Source organism: Peromyscus californicus, unplaced genomic scaffold, assembly GCF_007827085.1.
Source record: "Peromyscus californicus insignis strain IS unplaced genomic scaffold, ASM782708v3 Scaffold_17__1_contigs__length_78620276, whole genome shotgun sequence".
Taxonomy (NCBI): domain Eukaryota; kingdom Metazoa; phylum Chordata; class Mammalia; order Rodentia; family Cricetidae; genus Peromyscus; species Peromyscus californicus.
The window spans coordinates 48867307-48887020 of record NW_026294469.1 but is presented as its reverse complement, the minus strand read 5'-3'; the positions used below and the strand labels follow the sequence as shown (position 1 = coordinate 48887020).

General features: G+C 40.6%; 1 pseudogene; it reads right to left on the bottom strand.

Annotated features, from left to right (window-relative positions):
- Window positions 1-13093: 13093 nt before the first annotated feature.
- On the bottom strand, window positions 13094-16553 carry LOC128112470 (interferon-inducible GTPase 1-like; annotated as a pseudogene).
- Between the last annotated feature and the right edge of the window lie 3161 nt (window positions 16554-19714).

The following is a 19714-nucleotide window of genomic DNA, read 5'->3' as shown; positions in this document are numbered from 1 at the left end:
TGAAGTATTACCTAATGATTCTCGGGATTTCCTCGGTGTCTGTTATTATGCCTCCCCTTTTCATTTCTGATTTTGTTAATTTAGATATTCTCTCTCTGCTTTTTGGTTAGTTAGGATAAGGATTTTTCTATCTTGTTGATTTTCTCAAAGAACCAACTCTTTGTTTCATTGATTCTTTGTAATGTTCTTTGTTTCTATTTTATTGATTTCAGCCCTCAATTTGATTATTTCCTGTCATCTGCTTGGGTGAGTTTGTTTCTTTTTGCTCTAGAGCTTTCAGGTGTGCTGGTAAGTTGGTAGTGTGAGGTTTCTCCAAATTCTTTATGTAGGCACTTAGTGCTGTGACCTTTCCTCTTTAGCACTGCTTTTTATAATGTCCTATATGTTTGTGTGTGTTGTGCATTCATTTTCATTGAATTCTAGAAAGTTTTAATTTCTTTCTTTCTTTCTCCGTGACCCAGTGGTGATTCAGTTGAACACTGTTCAGTTTCCATCTGTTTGTAGGCTTTCTGCATTTTGTGTTATTGTTGAATTCTTACTTTAAGCCATGGTGATCTGATAATACACAAGGGGTTATTCCAATTTTTTTGTAACTGTTGAGGTTTGCTTTGTGACTGAGTAAGTGTTCAGTTTTAGAGAAGGTTCCATGAGGTGCTAAGAAGAACGTATATTCTTTTGTGTTTGAGTGAAATATTCTACATATGTCTGTTAAGTCCATTTGTGTCATAACATCTGGCAGTTCCCTTATTTCTCTGTTAAGTTTCTGTCTGACAGACCTGTCCATTTGTGAGTGGAGTGTTGAAGCCTCCCACTATTAGTGTGTGGGTTTGATGTGTGATTTAATCTTTTGTAATGTTTCTTTTACAAATGTGGTTAACCCATGTATTTGGGGCATAAATGTTTAGAATTGAGACTTCATCTTGATGGATTTTTCCTGTGGTGAATATAAAATGTCCTTCTCAATCTCTTTTGATTAATTTTAGTTAGAAGTCTATTTTGTTAGATATTAAGATAGCTACACCAGCTTGTTTCTTTGGTCCATTTGATTGGAAATTTTTTCCCCAACCCTTTACTCTAAGGTAATGTCTGTCTTTGAAGTTGAGATGTGTTTCTTGTATGCAGCAGAAGGATAGATCCTGTTTCGTACCCATTCTTTTAGGCTGTGTCTTTTTATAGGTGAATTGAGTCCATTGATATTTAGAGGTATTAATGATCAGTGATTGTTAGTTCTTGTTAATTTTTGGTTTTGTTGTTGTTGGTGGTTGTGTGTGCGTGTTTCTCTTCTTTGGGATTTTCTGGTGTGGATTATCTCCTGCCTGAGTTTTCTTGGGTACATCTAAGTTCTTTGGGTTGGAGTTTTTCTTCTAGTACTTTCTGTAGTGCTGGATTTGTGGATAGATATTATTTAAATCTGGTTTTGTCATGAAATATCTTGTTTTCTCCATCTATGGTGATTGAAAGTTTTGCTGGGTATAGTAGTCTGGGCTTTCATCTGTGGTCTCTTAGTGTCTGCAAAACGTCTGTCCAGGGGCTGGAGAGATGGCTCAGAGGTTAAGAGCACTGACTGCTCTTCCAGAGGTCCTGAGTTCAATTCCCAGCAACCACATGGTGGCTCACAACCATCTGTAATGAGATCTGGTGCCCTCTTCTGGCCTGCAGTCATACATGCTGTATACATAATAAATAAATAAATCTTTAAAAAAAAAAAAAAAAAAAAAAAAAAAAAAAAAAAAAAAAAAAAAAAAAAAACGTCTGTCCAGGACCTTCTTGCTTTCAGGTGTAATTCTGATAGGTCTGCCTTTATATGTTACTTGGCCTTTTTCTTTTGCTGCTCTTAATATTCTTTCTTTATTCTTCATATTTAGTGGTTTGATTATTATGTGGCCAGGGGACTTTTTTTGTTTGGTCTAGTCTATTTGGTGATCTATAAGTATCTTATACCTTCATAGGCATGTCCTTCTTTATTGGGAAAGTTTTCTTCTAATGTTTTTTGAATATATTTTCTGTGCCTTTGAGCTGGAATTCTTCTCCTTCTTCTATCCCTCTTATTCTTAGGTTTGGTATTTTCATGATGTCCCAGATTTCCTGTATGTTTTGTGTTAAGAATTTGTTAGATTTACCATTTTCTTTTACTGATGAATCTATTTCCTCTATCGTATTTTCAGTGCCTGAGATTCTTTCTCTCTTCTACCTCTTGTAATCCGTTGGTTATGCTTGCATCTGTAGTTCCTCTTCCTTTATCCAGATTTTTCATTTCCAGAATTCCCTTGGTTTGTGTTTTCTTTATTGCCTCTATTTCAATTTTTAAGTCTTGAACTGCTTCATTCACTTATTTGACTGCTTTTTTCTTGGATTTCTTTAAGGGATTTATTGATTTATTCCAATTTTTTGTTTGTCTATTCCTCCATTTCTTTAAGGAAAATTTTCATTTCCTCTTTAAAGGCCTCTATCATCTTCATAACATTATTTTAAAGGCTGTTTTATTTTGTTTCATCTGCATTGGGATGTTCAGATCTTGCTGTTGTAGACCCACTAGGTTCTGGTGGCGCCATATTGCTCTTTATGTTGTTGAATGTATTCTTACACTGCTGTCTACCCATCTGTGTTTGATCGGTGCAGGTGATACCTGTGGTCTCTGGGAGTCACTCTTCCTACAGTTGGTGCAGGTGATGTCTGTGCCTTCGAGGGCCACTAATGCCGTGGAAGATGGTTGTGGGGGGGGTGAGGCATGAGGGTGGGGAGGGGGACTCTGGGGGATGGCGGGAGGAGGATGCTGCTGACTGGTTACTGGAGCTCTTCCTCCAATTGGTGCAGGTGGATCTTGTGCCTCTGGGGGACTCTGATGCCACAGGGGATGGTTCTGGTGGGGAGGGAGGATGACAGGTTCCCTGGGTTTGGGGGGCAGGCTGGAACTTGTAGGTTACAGAGTGTCCAGTGAATGGTGGGAGTGGTGCAGTGGTCAGGCCACAGGAGTCTTACCTGCTGACCAGCTGCTGGGGCTTTGGCGGGTGGGAGATGATAGTATTTCTATGGATAAACCATCACACTATGCCATTTCGACGCATTCAGTTGGAGAATGAGTCTCTCTTAACTAATGCATTAGTATTTCTTAATGTTTTCCCTACTACCCTTTTCTTCTCCATCCCCCCTTAAATTCAGGTTCAGGATTAACTGACATAGTGGGTGCTGTCAATCAACGAGTGTCTTGGCTTGCAAACTACATACCTTTGGATTACATCTGTATCCAGAGCGCTTGTCCTTTTGATGGCCTTCTCCAACATGGATGTCTGTATAGGATTACTAGAACGTCTTACAAGCTGTGGTCCAGCTAGTCCAACAATGACAGTCTACCAGTGAAAGTTGCCATAATCCAGTTGGATGTCTCAGCTGGTTTCCAGTATACACTGTAATCCCAGAGAATTAAGCTCTAATGCCAGAAAAGGAACAGACTTGCCAGAGAGGTGAGAACAAGCAGGCAAAGAGCAGAAATTTCCTTCTTCCATGTCCTTTATCTTAGCTGGCTGTAAGAGGTGTGGCCCAGATTAAACATGTGTCTTCGCACTTCAAAAGGTCTAGATTAAAAGTGGATTTTCACACTTCAAATAATTTAACTAGTAAAAAAAAAAATCCCTCACTGGTGTACTTCACAATTTGGGTTTTAGTTAATTCCAGATGTAGTCAACTTATCAACCAAGAATAGCCACCACAGATGGCCAACTGTACTTCCCCCATTTTTTCTTTTTTCAAAAAGGAAGGTTTTAACCTTAACAAAGTAAAATTACATATAATTTGGGAATTTGGGCGTAGCTTCTCTTACTACTTCCTGCTGGAGGGGGGCGCTGTATCTTATGGGGACACAAAGAAAATTTTAGGATTATGGAATAGTCCATGAGGCTGTATTGTCTGAGCCAGTTGCCTTGAAACCATTCTGGATGTTGGATCATCTGGGCCATGGTGTCATCAGAGACCTTTCAGGGGGTCTTGGCTGGTCAAACCTGATGTATCTTAATCTGGAACAAATCCATAGCCTCTGGCTTTCTGTGGGAACAAAAGTAGAGTCTCCTTTCCAAAGCAACATATCCTTATATTCAAATTTTGAAGTCAAGATATCTTTAAAATATGCATATTGGTTTAACTCAGTTTCCTTTACAATCAAATATCTCTCTGAAGTTAAGAATCCCAAAGACAACACAATCCAGATTCTCTGTGTAATATTCATCTTTACGTGGCTTATTTTCTATATTAATTTTACTGTCTCTTTAAAGACTTTATTTTTTAAAACTATGTATTTGTTTCTATAACTGTATATATCACCTTTTTTGTCTCTTTCAAGCCTACGTATATTTTACACACATTGTAAACTATTACATCTGAATCTGTCTTATTGTGAATCTATTGCTTTAAACTGCAGCAGCTGTGGCTGCTGGCTCCGCCCACCTCAGCTTCCCAACATGGTGGTGGTTTACCATCAGCTCTGGGAGCTATCGTGGGTCTCTATGCTTTTATCCAAGCAGCGTGTAGCCCAGAAACCTCTTTTTTTTTGTTTTGTACTAGCAAAGGCTAAATCCACCACGCATCTTAATGTGCCACTTGCAGAGGCCTCATTCCCGCCATACTGCAGGTCAAGCACACACACCAGGAACCCACCAGTAGCTCAAACCAGCAGCTGCCGCTCATTTGAGAGAGACAATTAGGAACTGTTTTTAGCTCCGTTTTAGAATCTTTTTTCTCAGTTTTTAGGTGGAAACTCTTGCCACCATGTTGGATGCCATTTGTAGCTAGAGTTTCCCTGCCTGACCCATAGTCAGGACAAATCTCTCTCACCTGTCAGTCCCACAGCCTCTCAGACCCAGCCAAGTAAACACAGAGACTTATATTGGTTACAAACTGTATGGCCGTGGCAGGCTTTTTGCTAACTGTTCTTACAGCTTAAATTAATACATTTCCATGAATCTATACCCTGCCACATGGCTTGTGGCTTACCGGCATCTTCACATGCTGTTTGTCATCATGGTGGCTGGCAGTGTCTCTCTCACTCAGCCTTCCACTTCCCAGCTTTATTCTCCTCCTTGTCCCACCTACACTTCCTGCCTAGCCAATGGCCAATCAGTGTTTTATTTATTGACTAATCAGCAACACATTTGCCATACAGAACATCCCACAGCAGCCAACCTCCTACAAATATAGTCATTTGAAGGAAGGGAAATAGAAAGTCAGCATGAACCCAGGTTAGCATGTTCTGTATCTCTGATGTTGTAAGTGAATAAAGACTCTTGAGCATTCTTGATGATCCTTCTGAGAACTCACACCACAAACCTCACACCTCAAACCAGTTAGACCCTGACTCAGAAGTCAGAAAGCACAAGTGTCTGCAAATTTCACCATCTTTCAGGAAAAAAATTCTAATGCTAGCATTTCTGGGTCTGAACAGGAAGAGAACATCTGGCAGCCATGAGCCCAGTCCTCTTTAGACTGTGAAAACTACATAATATTAGAGAAACATGATGTGAATATTGTTCCATAGAGAAGGGACATGGAGAGGAAACTGAGCCTGAAAACTCCATTTGTAGCCCAATGCTTCACCCAGGCTTCATTGGTCCTAGAGTTAGAGGTTTAGTAGCCTCACTATCTGCAGAAACAGAAGAGTTGGAAAGAAGACTTCACTTGATAAGGCAGTCTGGCACCCATACAGTATTCCCTCAAACTTGCCTTGATAACCAAAGATTATCAACACCATAGAAAAGTCTGCCATTGTCAAAGTGTTTCTGGATTGGAGGTAGGCTAGAGTGGAACTCCCAGGCTCCAAGAAAAGCCACTGTTAGCATATCAACTTAGAAATGTTCTAAAAATAATAGAAGAAATCCACTTTGTTGTGGGGTGTTCATCAGAGACAACCATTCAGACATGGGTTTAAGCCAATAGAATGTCTTTTATAGGGCTGGAGAGATGGCTCAGAGATTAAGAGTACTGGCCGCTCTCCCAGAGATCTTGAGTTTCTCTCTCCCCAAACACATGGTGGCTCACTATCATCTATAATGAGGTCTGGTGCCCTCTTCTGGCCTGCAGGAATACATGCAGGCAGAACACTGTATGCACAATAAATAAATAAATCCTTAAGAAAATTAGAAACACACACACATATATAAAAGAAAGAAAGAAAGAAAGAAAGAAAGTAAAAGAAAGTCTTTTATTAGCTGACTGGTGACTATATTAGGTGTTTGCTATCCCAATGCAGTCCCGAGCCTTCCTCAGAGTTTATAAGCATAAAACCCACATCTTGGGTTGACATACTTAGTTAACAAGAACAATTAGCCAGAAATGGAACCACAGAAGCAAAAAGAATAAGGTAAGTGTATGCTGGGACTTTCCTAGCACTATGGATTTTGGTAAATCAGGCCCTTGTTTTCCTTTCGGTATGAAATTTGTTGTGATGCCTATGTGCTAAGTTGTGTGGCCAGAACGGTACTTCCGTCATGGCGTCATTTGTGCTAAGGTCTGGGGGCCTGTTACAATGTTAAAATATATATGAAGACAGAAGGCTTTAAGGATTTGGTGAAACAAATGTAAACTGTAGAAATATTAGTTGTAACTGTTATAATGTGCACTAGAAATCTAGCGGTGAGCCATGATGCTCTAATTAGAAATGGATGTCCCCATATGAATCTATGAACCAGTCATTTTTAGGCCTTAATTTTTCAGCCAGATTTTACAAGTAAGTTTGAGATAGTTCTTGAGATTTCTTGTATGTGGTGTGTGTGCCTGTGTGTATGTATGAATGTTGTATGAGTGTGGTGAATTGTGTATGGCATATGTGCAAATGTGTGTATGTGTGTGTAAGTATGGGAGTGATTCTTTATGTATAGAAGCCAAAGGAAGATGTCAGGTATCTTACTATTTCATACTATGCCTTATTCATTTGATGGAGGGTCTCTCACTGAATCTGGAGCTATACTGGTGGCCAGAAAGTCTTGGCACCTCCTGTCTTCACCCCTTCCGCAGTGTGGCCATGCCGGCCTTTCACCTCCTTGTAGTTAGTCTTTGAGCTCAGGTCCTCATTGTTTTGTGGCAGACACTCTAACCCACTGAGCCATTTCTCCAGCCCAGTTTCTGAGTTTTCTGAGGGACATAAAAAGTGTTATTATTGCCTCATCCCTAGGAGTGATTAGAACAATGAGGACAGTGACAAAATGAAGAGAGGGAGGCAAACGGGAAGCATGATGAGGTGCAGTTGTGACAGGAAAGTCACCAGAAGGCTCAGGATTAAGACACCTGCCTCTATGCCTGAGGCCCTGAGCCATAGCCCAGAAGCCACATGGTAGAAGAAGTGACCCAACTTGGTCTGCATTCTTTTTACCAGCAGACTGTGGAAGTGATGAGTGCATTCTAAGCCCGAGGACTATTTTGTAAACATCTAACTGAGAGATAATAAGCCAGAAATGGAAAGTAGTATATCCACATTTAATTAAAAATATACGAGGGAAGGAAACCCCCCCCCCCAAAAAAAAAGAACAAGCAAGAAAATAGAAAACAGCAAATTGGCAGACATAAGTATAACCATATCAATACACAGATAAAATGTAAATGGCTTAAGCGGTCCAATTAAAATGTTAACTTTGTTGAAATGTATTAAAGAAAAAAAATCAAAACTGTTCTATTCCCAGTCTACAACAGAACCACTTTAAATACAAGTGTAGATCAGGCTAAAGTAAATATAGAACAGATATAGCACAAATATAACAAATGAAGAAGTAAATAGATACTGTAACTCAAATTTCTAAAGATCTTATAATAAAAAACCCAGAGCCTGATATTGGGACAAAAGTGGAAAGATCAAAGAAGCAGAGCAAGCCGCAGCCGCCACCTCTTACCTCACCGACTCCTCAGCCCAAAAGACTTTAGTTCCCGTTGCCTCACACCTTATATTCCTTTCTCTGCCCACCATATCCTTTCCTGTCTCAGCTTTCCTAGCACTGGGATTAAAGATGTGTGACTTTAAGAGGTTCTTTTTCATTTGACTGAAAGCCTTTACTAGTTTCACAGATCAAGACTGTGGGTGTATTTCTTTTAGCGTTCCCTACCACAATAGGATAATACGGGAAAATGTCCAGTTCACATCTGACAGCAAATTGGACAACTTGATTAAATCTCAATTCTGTGAGTGGTATGCATTTTCAAAATGACTCCTGAGGAAACAGACTACCTAAACAGCCTTTTGTAAAATAAGATTTATTAGTAAAACTCCAGGCCCAGAAATGTTTGCTCCTTAGAGAACTGTTTAATGTTCTCTTGGTTTAATTGTGGTAAGTTATGTATCTAGAAGTCTCCCCATTCCCTTCCAGTTTTCCAGTTTTGGGAATATAGGTTTCAAAATACTCCTCAATGACTCAACTCTCTCTCTCTCATTAGTATCTGTTGGAAGGTTTGTCTTTTCACCTCTAATTTTATTAATCTCTGTTTTCCTTTGGTTTGTTGGGCTAAAGGTTTGTCAATTTTGTTCATCACTATGAAAAACAAAATCTTTGTCTCTTTGTTGTCTCAACTGCCTCGTGAAGACATGTTTACAACTGTTATATGTTCTTGATGGATTGTTGCTTTATTAATGTAGAGTAGCTTCCATCATCTCTTCTGACTAATTTTGGTTAGAATTTAATGTTATCACATAGTGGAATATCTATTTTCAATTTCTGTTTGCTTCAGTGACAGCCCCCCGCCCCCCCCCCCACCTTTTGATTATGATTGTGTGGGTATCTTTACCAGTAAGTTGTTTCTGGATGACAATAGGAAGTTTTAAAATTAATTTTAATTCTGTGGTCAATATCAAGACCTCCTTTCCATGTAACATTACATATTTATAAGTTCCACAGACTAAAATGTAGACAAACTTCTAATAATCTGCCTGCCACGAAAGCATAGTACCAAAAAAAAAAAAAAAAAAAAAAAAAAAAAAAAAAAAAAGCTTGTTTCCTGTTAGGATCTCTCCAGCCATTAGCATGGAGGGGGAGGTCTCTTAACAGCTAGTTGTTTTTTTGTGTACTGGCTGGTTGCAGGCACAAATTTCATTGTCTGAGGGCTTGAGAGGATTGCATGTGTGTGCAATGACTTTGGCAGCTGGAAAGCCTAGCTTATTTTGGCTTGGGCTGCTTTGGTACCAGCAACTTAATATTTTTGCCTAAGTATGTTTGCTTCTGTGAGTTTGTGAGCAGATGAGTTCCCCTTTGGTGTTCATACGATCTTCCAGGTCTTTGTTCACTTCCTCTGTGCCCTCCACTGCAGGGCACTGTATCCATCACCTCCTCTGTGCTTGCCCAAGGTGTACAGTGGCATGGAAGGCTCTCTGTCCAGGCAGGTTGTCCTCGGTTCACTTTCTGTTTCCCAGTGTTTGCTCCTGGAGGTCTTGCTTTTCTTTAGATTTAAATCCTAGAACAAGGGAGGAGTGAAGCTGAGGGAGTTTCCCTTCCCTACAACTTTCTGCAGGGTTCTGAACTGACATCCTTAATCTAAGCAGTGGTTTCCAGAGAAAGGTTAGAATCACTCCTGTGTGGGAGGGAGACCCAAGAGGAGAGAATTTACACCACTGTATTGTAGGGATTTCGACAAAGCCTGGGGTCATTTCTACTGAGGTTGATTGATATTCTGCACTTATCCTGGGCTGAATAAATTAGGATGTGTCACATGCTACATAGACCGTCATGTGGTATTCATAGATATTTGTCCAGTTAGGGGTGGACACATTTGAAGCTCCCTGATGTGACCTTGGCTCCTCTGCTGGCCATTAGCCTGGCTTGTCTTGCTGCTCATCAAGCTTCCAAGTGTTGCTGGTCTCAGACCTTGGCACAGGACACTAGCCGTCCATGGAACTATACATATTTTGCTTTTAGGTTACATGGCCAGATTGTAGTTTTAGCATGGGCCCTCTTTCCTTCACTCTCTGTGCAGAGCTAACTCTTATCACTGTTACCAAGACACAGCTGCAGTTTTCCTCAGTCACCTCACAGTTAGCTCCTTGTCTGTGGGGTGGGCTCCAGGTGATCTTCCTGGAGTAGGGGAGTTGTGGGTTTTTTTTTTGTTTTGTTTTGTTTTGTTTTTTTGGAAATTGTTCTTATTCAAAAATTTAGTTTGTTACAATTAGCTGCATTAGAAGGCAGGCAGACTTGGTGAGTGGGCAGAGGTGCCTTGCCAGTGCTTCTCAATGTGTGTGGCTTCATGGGAGCCAGCCAGAGCTTCTCAAGACAGTCAAAGCTTTGCCTTTTTTTCTTTCTGGCCATCTTGGGGAACTCATGCCCAACTGCAAGCCCTTTTATTTTCCTTCCTAAGTGTTCCAGACTAGCCTTTTGGCCCTAACATTCCTGTCTTTACCATAAACACTTTTTTTGGATTCATGGTTTTGTACCTCTTTGCTTTTAGTAGATCCAGCACCAGCTTCTCCATCTCTAACGCCCATCTGTTTGCTCTTCCTTTGTTTTTTCAATATTTAAAGGATAAATAGAAGATAGTGTGTTTCTCTGGTGGCAAATTTTGTCTTGTTTTTTTCATAACCCTCCGTGTGTGTGTGTGTGTGTGTGTGTGTGTGTGTGTGTGTGCAAGTCTGTATGTGTGCTTGTGTGTGTGTGTGTGTGTGTGTGTCTTTGTGTATATGGTGTGTATCCTTCTTTGAGCACATGCCACAGCACAGGTATAGAAGTCAGAGGACAACCTTGGCTCCTGGTCCTCCCCCCTCCCCCCCCCTCTCCTCCTCCTCCTCCTCCTCCTCCTCCTCCTCCTCCTACTCCTCCTCTTCCTTCTTCTTCTTCTTCTTCCTTCTTCTTCTTCTTCTTCTTCTTCTTCTTCTTCTTCTTCTTCTTCTTCTTCTTCTTCTTCTTCTTCTTCTTCTTTTTCTTGTTTGAGGCAGGGTCTCTTACTGTTTGCACTGCATCTGCAAGGCTAGCTGGCCCACAAGCTTTCAGGAATTCTCTTGTTTCTGCCTGCCATCCACTGCTGTGGCACTGGGTTTACAGAAATACAGTACCACATCTGACTTTACTTGGTATGATGGTTATTCTTGGTTGTCAATGTCATCATATCTGGAATTAACTAAAACCCAAGCATCTAGGTCTACTTGTGAGGGATGTTTTATAATTAAACCATTTGAAGTTGGAAGACCCACACTAAATCTGGGTCTATTGAGGTGGGAAGATCCACCTTTACTCTGGGCCACACCTTCTGCTAACAGCTATATAAAGGACATGGAAGAAGGAAGTTATTGTTCTTTGCCTGGTGGTCCTCACTCTCACTGGCAAGTTCCTTCCTTTACTGGCATTAGAGCCGAGTTCCTCAGGATTCCAGCCTATACTGAAGACCAGATGAGACTTTCAGCCTCATGGACTGAGCAACTGCTGGATTCTTGCTCTTTCCATTGGTAGACAGCTATTGTTGAACTAGTTGGACCACAACCTGTAAACTACTCTAATCTATATCTCTATCTATATATCTATCTGTCTGTCTATCCATCTACCTACCTACCTATTTATCATGTATGTATGTATATATGTATGTATCTCTATGTCTGTCTGTCTATCTATCTATCTATCTCTCATCTATGTACCTATTTATGTATCTAATCATTTCTGATTCTCTAGAGAACCTAATTAATATACTTGGGATCAGGGCATTTGAACTCAGGTCTTCATATATGCAGAGCAAATGTTTTGCCCATTAACCTCCCCAGCCCTTCAACATTTTTTTTAAATGAAAGATCTCTACTTCGTTGATGAACTTCTCATTATTCATACAATGAATTGTGTTAATATTCTTAATGTAACGATGCTATATTCTCTGTCAATTTCCTTAGAATTACTCTATTCTTTTTCTAGCATTTCCCCAAATTCCTTCACAGTGTTTACTGAAAGAATATTTTGTTTCCTTGGTTGCATCATTTTGCCTTGCATTTTCATACTTCTTGATCCTCTTTGATACATCTGGTGTGCCAGTATATTACCAATTGGGCAGGAGAATTAATTAGGAAAATATTTTCCCCTGAAGGTATTGGGTATTATGTTGGAGGCTGCATAGGCTTTGTTTCCATTTGGATACCAATGGTGTCTCCACAAACTATAACTGAGGACTTGATGAGTGTGGTAACAAAGTCAGAGACCCTGATCTGCACCAGGTCACACGGTGATGACATTCTAATAGCCAAACAGGTACATATAATCTGTGGTACAGCGATTGGGACACTCAAGCAGTATTTGAGGGTGTACCATAGATGGAAGTTGGGGTGAAGTGTGGTTAGATTTGGTCTTAAAATGGCACCATACACGAAAGCTTACATATGGGAGGGAGCTATGTAAATATAGGTACCTACGTGGAATAGTGCAACGGTGTGTAGTCCATTGTAGTCCTCAGAAATGTTGATTGCTGCAGTATTGCTTTACAGAAAAATCCATGCCTCTGTGGGCTGATATGGATAATTCAGGCTCTACTATGTACAATTTCTGAGTTGTAAGAGGACTTGCTGTCTGTCTGACCAATAGGTAGGGTGCAGGCAGGACCCGTCCAGGTGGTCTCTCCCTGGGACTGAGCAGGATGATGAGTGTCGAATAGCCCAGGCCTCCCCATTCCCCCGGAGAGAAGCACGCTGGACCAGACGTCTTTTCGAAGCAGGAACTTGCTTTATTGCATCAGGAGTGAACTTATATAGGTTGGGGTAGTAGGGGGATGGGGTGATGATAGCAGGCCAATGAGATGATGCCATCTCAGCAGTTACTAGGCAGAGGCGATTCTAGATCGGGTAGTGCTGAGTCACTCTTATGCAGAGGTCATGTCCCAGGACAGGTTGCCAAACTCGAGCCAGGCTTAGGAAGTTACACTGGGCCTCACGCCCAGGCACAACAACTTGCCACTTTCAAACAAGCGCAGGCTGGGAATCAAGAGGACTTTATGCAAGGTGCTTTGTTTCCTTTTTGACCTGGCCACCTGGAGCCTCCATTTTCCATAATTCTCTTTCGTGTGCACTGTATTCCAACATTCTCAAATATCCTCAGCAAACATTGTCTGCTTGTTGTTAGGTTTTATTTCTTAAGAGGAGAAGGGGTTGTCTCGTGTCTCTCCTTAGCAATTTTTCTTTTTTGAGAAGTCTGCATCTCAGTTTATGGCAAAAATACTTTGGAGTATTTGGTGTTGGTATTTGAGTGCCATAGCTTCCATTAAGAAAGCAACTTAAGTTTATGCATAATTTGCATAACCTGTTATAGACTGATTGTTTTCCCTCCTGAAATCATATATTAATAGCCCAACCCCTCAAGGGATCATGTTAGGAGGAAAGGCTTTGGGAGGCATCTGTGGTTAGACTAGGTCATGGAAATGGAGTCCAAATGATAGGATCGTGAGATGAAGTGAAAGGTAATCATTCTCCACACACATACACCAAGGCAGACCATGCGAGGAGGCATTATCAAGAAGAATGCTTTCACTGAGGGTATGGCTACACTGGTACCTGGATCTAAGACATAAGTCACTAGAAGTTTGAGAACAAAATTCTATTGTTTAACCCACATAGTTTATAGGATTATAGCAGCCCAAATTTTAAGAAACCACTCCTGACCATGAATAATTCTTCCCTTTCCTCTGGGTCTCTCTTTCAGTCTTACTAACACATGTACTATTTACTTGTATTTTATTTCAAGAAAGATAGAAAGTAGGCCAGGGAATGGGCAATGAGATAATCAGCCAATAATAGCAATACTAAGGACAGTCACTGTGAAGTTATTCTGGGTTCTTGGGAATGTCAAGCAGCAACAAATGTCTTTTTAATAAAAAATTTATTAAATGGCTTTTGGTACTGATATTGAGTAAATCAGTCATTTAGTAATCACAACATTCAAAAACCTATCAATAAAAGGTAGAGAAATCTCTCCATCTTCACTGGTTCTGGCACAGAATTAGAGAGCTTCTTTAGTATTTTCTCAAGGATGCTGACTAGGATTTTTAGGAATTTCTTAGTTATTATTAAGGCCATTGTGATCTCTATGGTCATTGTTTCTCTCTTTCTTTTATTTGAACATATATATTTTGAATGTTTGCCTCACATGTATATCTGTTCACCACACGTGTGCCTGGTTCCTGTGGAGGTCAGGAGAGTATCAGATCCCCTGGAACAGGAGTCATAGGCTACTGTAGCTACTATGTGGGTTCTATTATGTGGGAATTGAACCTGGATACCCTGCTAGAACAGCCTGTGTTCTTAACCTCTGAGCCCACTCTCCAAGGCTCCCCACTTTCTCCTTTTTGTAGAGTGCTAGGGATTGAACCTGAGGTCTCATGCATTTGAGGCAAGTATGATACCACTGAGCAACTGCCCTGAACCTTCTTTCTTCTAAAGAGTAAACGTTTGGTTGGGTGCATTTGCACATGTGATTGCAGGCATGAACAAGACATGGCATGTGTGCAGAGGTCAAAGGACAACCTTGGGTGTTGTCTTTTACCTTCCACTTCCTTGTGTCAGGGTCTCTTATTCACTGCTGCATGTGGCAGGTTAGCTGGCCTCAGAGCTTCCATGATTCTCTATCTCTACCTCTTATTTTACCACAGGAGTGTGTGATTACAGATGCTTAGCTGGCTCTATGTAGGCTCTGGGGATCTGAACAAAGGTCTTCAGACTTGCAGGTAAGTGCTTTATCTACTGAGCCATGACTCCAGCCCAGTTATGGTTTCTCCTTGGGTATCTCTATCAAGAAAGGACACAAGTATCAAATTCAAGGTTATAGAGGCCAGCATTACCAAGAAGTCAAAGCAGCAGCTGGAGGCAGCTAGTGCCACTCCACCCACAGTGAAAAAATAGAGAACAATGGATGAATGCATATAAGCTGTTGATTAGCCCCTCTCTCCACACACACAGTCAGAGATCACCAGCTAGGGAATGGTGCCCCCCACAGTGGGCATGGCTTCCCACCTCAATTAACATAAGCAAAATAATTCCCCAAAGGCATGATCAGAGGTTTATCTCCCATGTGATTCTAAAGTCTGTCTACAACACTAACCATCACAATGTTAAACCTAAAAATGGATGCTGCTTTATAGTAAACTAATTCAAATAAAAGTGCAATTAATCCACCTGAGGGTTTACTCAAAGTGAGTAGATAGTTTTAAGCTCTCAGCTTATTTACACATATCTGATCCCCTTGCTACAGCTAATGTGGATATATGATCACTAAGTATCACTGGAAGGCCTGAATAAACCCAGTGTGTTATTTTGCAATATCAGCATCCTATTTTTCTGTCATTGATTCTGATGTTTGACAGCTACAGGATTTCAGCCTAATCAGAAATCAAGTTGTTTCTTAAATATATCTCTCTGAGAAGAGCATTAGCATCATCTGTCACCATATCAAGGAAATAAAATTTTAGGTAAAATAATTCTTTAGCATAAACATTCTTATTTACCAAAAGCCCATGAGTCAAACAGAACTCCTCATAATATCTTGAAAGCCTTTCTTGTACTGTTTCTTTCTTAGTAGTTTCGAACACATTAGCAGATTTCATATTTGCCTTGAGCTGATCCACTGACATTTGCCAGTCCTTAGCCAAACTCTGCAAGGATGCATCATCCACTCCAAACACAGTTCGATAGAAGTTCAGGCTCTTTTCAAGGTTCTCCACATCACTGCCCATGAGGAGGTGGGCCAGTGAAGGAATGGTACTCAGAAGGTCAGTTATAACAGTTTCTAGCCAAATCCTCTGCTTCAGGAATTGTCGCTTCCTTTCAATGGTTGCACGTGTAATACTAGGCAAGGAGAGCATAAAAATGTGTCGTTTGTATACAGGGAGAACACTCATAACCTTGTCCATCAGGATTGGGAAATCATAATCAGACAAATTTCTGTTAGAGATCAAGAAGATTGGTGGTTCATCAATTTTATTCTCCTGAAAGTTTTTCACACAGCTGTTGCGGATCTGCTGCAGGACCTTTTCTCTGTTAAAGATGTGTGGTTTGTATTCCTTTTCATTGTTTAAGTCAGAGTCCACCTTGGTTCTCACAAAGTAGAAGTCCTTCTTCATCATGCTGATTGCTTTAGCAAGGTCTATATCATTTTTCTTAAAGCATGTGGCAGAAACAATAATGAAGAAGTCATACTCATGGAATTTCATTTTCTCCAGATAATCTTTTGGTGGGAAATTTGTGGTTCCAATCCCAGGCAGGTCCCAAAAAACCACATTGGGAATATTGGGGTGTTTGTATGGATGTCTCTTCATGGTTGTTTCCACCACTCCAATTTCAGCTGCATCTTTCTCTTCATGCCCAACCCCTCTCAGGGCATTGATGAGGGCAGATTTCCCTGCTCCAGACTCCCCGGTCACAGCAACATTGAGTGGAGTACTGTCAATGTTTTTAATGCATCAGTGATTGAAGAGTTTGCCCCCTGAATGTTTCCTTCTTTCAGGCTTAACTCAGTTGAAGCTATGGTTTCCTGAGGAATGATTTTGTTTTCTGTTTTAAACTTCTTAAAATATTCGGCAAAGCTGGAGGCCAAATATTTGTGGCATTCATCCTTAGACGAAGAGGACTGTTGTTGACCCATGACTGTGAGCAAATAAAGGCCCTGAAAGAAAGAAGGAAAAGTCAGGAGGGTGTGTATCAAATTGAAAAATCTATATTATAGCAACTTTCACGTGTATTGCCACATCCCATCCTTAACAGTTGTCACTATGTATTGGATCTCTCATTCTGTTTATTTTACACAATGGGCATTTTGTGTCCTTTGACTAACATCACTCTATTTCCCCCTCCCCACAGCTCTTCTCAGTACCCTGTTTTCTACTTCTATGAATCTGGCTACTCTAGATTTCACCTGTAAGTGACACCCTAGGACTGTTTCTTTCTTGGTAGTTTCGAACACATTTCTACTGTTTTCTACTTCTATGAATCTGGCTACTCTAGATTTCACCTGTAAGTGACACCCTAGGACATTCTTTCTGCAGGTAGCTGAGACCTTTGCACGTGATTTTAATGGTTTATTCTCCATTGTCTCTTCACAGATCCATCTTATCTTTGCAGCCTGCTCTGTGCCTCTGTGCTATGTAGACTCCATGAGCAGAAGTCCCTAACCTTCTAGCTTCCAGTATCATTCAGCTGTATCTGTTCATGGCCTCGCTTTTGCTCTGCTTGGGCTGCATGTCTGACTGTGCATGTACCCATCATTCTTTACAATCTATGCTATTTGGCTATGGTGATATTTTATTTGTACTGAAATGTGATTTTATTTGTATATTAATAAATAAAGTTGCCTGGGGGTCAGAGCTAATAGCAAGCCATAGTAGAAGCTGGGCTTTGGTGGTACACACCTTTAATCCCAATCACATGACAGGCAGATATTTGTGTGTTCAAGGATACAGCCAGCATGGAGACACATGCCTTTAATCTCAATACCAGCCATAGAGACCTAGAGGTCTGTATAGACAGGCAGTGATGAGGAGGTTATGTGACTGGGTTTACAGCCAATAAGAAGGCAGAACAGAAAGTCAATAAAAAGGCAGATACACAGGAAGTAAGTCTCTTTTGGAGGGGAAGGACAATAGCTGCAGCGAAGGGTAAGAAAGGTTTTTTTTTAGTATCAGCTCTTAGATACTGCTCTGACCTCTTGGACTTTTAACTCTGCATTTGGCTCTGTGTTTCTTATTTAATAAGACTGTTACATCTACATTTGGTGCCTAATGTGGCAAGAATTCATTAAAAACCGCTTGCCTGGCTTGACTTGGTGGCCTGGCCCGGCTCCCTGCCTCGGCGGGCCTGGCTCCCTGCCTGGGCCCAGCTTGGCCTAGGCCCCAGGCCCGACTGCCTGTAGCTACAAGTGGTTTCCCGCAACAGGTGCTATGAACAACTCAGGCCTGCTGGAGCTACCGGTCATCTGCACTTGACTGTAATTGCAATAGCTACATGCAACTGCAGATAGAGCTGCTTTCGGGCCAACGCACATGGGAACACGTGGCTGGATTTAAGCTTTTAGCCAAAACTTGTGGCTACTCTTTCTTTCTTTCTTTCTTTCTTTCTTTCTTTCTTTCTTTCTTTCTTTCTTTCTCTCTCTCTCTCTCTCTCTCTCTCTCTCTCTCTCTCTCTCTCTCTCTGGATTCCCACCTAGGTAGCTGTTTTGAAATTCCCTCGGATTTCTACTGTTCTACGCAGACTTGGTAAGTCAATTAAGATATCAGATATTTTAAAGAAAAAAACTATTTAAATTTTTTTCCACATTAAAAAAATGGATATTATGTGTACATTGGAAGAAAATTGGGCTTTGTTTGATAAAATTTTAGGCAGTCTGAAAATGGAACAACTACATGAGAAGATTAATGTTGATGGGATTATGCACATTATTACTTTCCTTATTCTTATTTTACTATTAAAAAGATAGTCCATTTAAGTGCCAGGATAAAAGCTTTAGAAAAACCTGTTAAACCTGTTAAAATGGATTATAGAGAAATTCAGATTCAGATAGAAGAAATTAACAGTCAAATTGTTTCAGGATTGGATTATAAGGTTACAGAAAGAAAGCCTGTTTTCACACAATCACCCTTAATTTATCTAGTAACCATACAGCAGCTACCTGGTCAAGTGAATGCACAAAATATTTGGACTCCAATTGAAATGTTAGATTTATGAAAGTTTAAGGTGGAAATAGTATCTTATGGCATGCATTTCCCATTTGTAAAGCAAATGTTAAACTCCTGGTCAATTTATAATAAGATTATACCATAGGACTGGTGAGAGCTGGTAAACGCTGTTCTGGAACCCAGGGCAGAGATGCAGTGGCAAATGTGGTTCAAAGAGGAAGCTAAAAACATAGAAAATCAATGGAGGGCTAAAGAATCTCTCAGGATCAGCTTGTTGGAGAAGGCCAATATGCTGCAATACAAATACAAAGTTTATATGACATCCAAACCCTAATTCTACGTCGAATAGCAGCCTTGAATGCATGTGACAGAATTGAGGAACCAGGAAAGAAAACTGAGTCATTTCCAAAGGTTATACAGGGCCCAAAAGAATCCTTCATGGATTTCTTACAAAGACTGACTTCAGCAGTAAAGAGAATGGTCCCGAATTCAGAAGCTAGTAAGATAATAATTGAATCTTTGGCCTTTGAGAATGTGAATGGAGCATGCAAGAGAATAATCAGGCCATTAAAGGCAAGATCTGCACCCTTGGAAGATTGGATTAGAGACATGTTTAATGTTGAGGCTCATGATCATGATGATATGTGGCTAGGAGAAGCAATTTCAAGAGTTTTGAGGAATGTCAGATGTTTTGGATGTGGAAAGCAAGAACATTTGAAAAGGAGCTGTAAACAGGGAATTCCTAGAAACAATGTTTCTTCAAGGAACAATGGCAATAGAATGCTCCTTCCTTCAAGAGTATGCAGGAGGTGTGGTAAGGGAAAACACTGGACCAACAAATGTAGATCAACAAGGGACAGGTAAGGTAATACTTTGCCTCGGTCTTTGGAAAACTCTCAGAGGGGCCTCAGGCAGGCCCCCACAGCAAATCCAGTTCAAACCTTTCCTGCAGTCATAGAAGAAACCCCTACTCAGAGGAATTAAATAACCAAATGCCTATTGGAATAAGCCAGGCTGTTCAGGGTGATGAAACAGCTGAGACAGAGAGAATAGAAAATTCAGGAGAAAACATAAAGAAATTTTTTTTGGCAAACTTCTATAAATGAACAAAGACCAAAATTAACAATAAGAATAA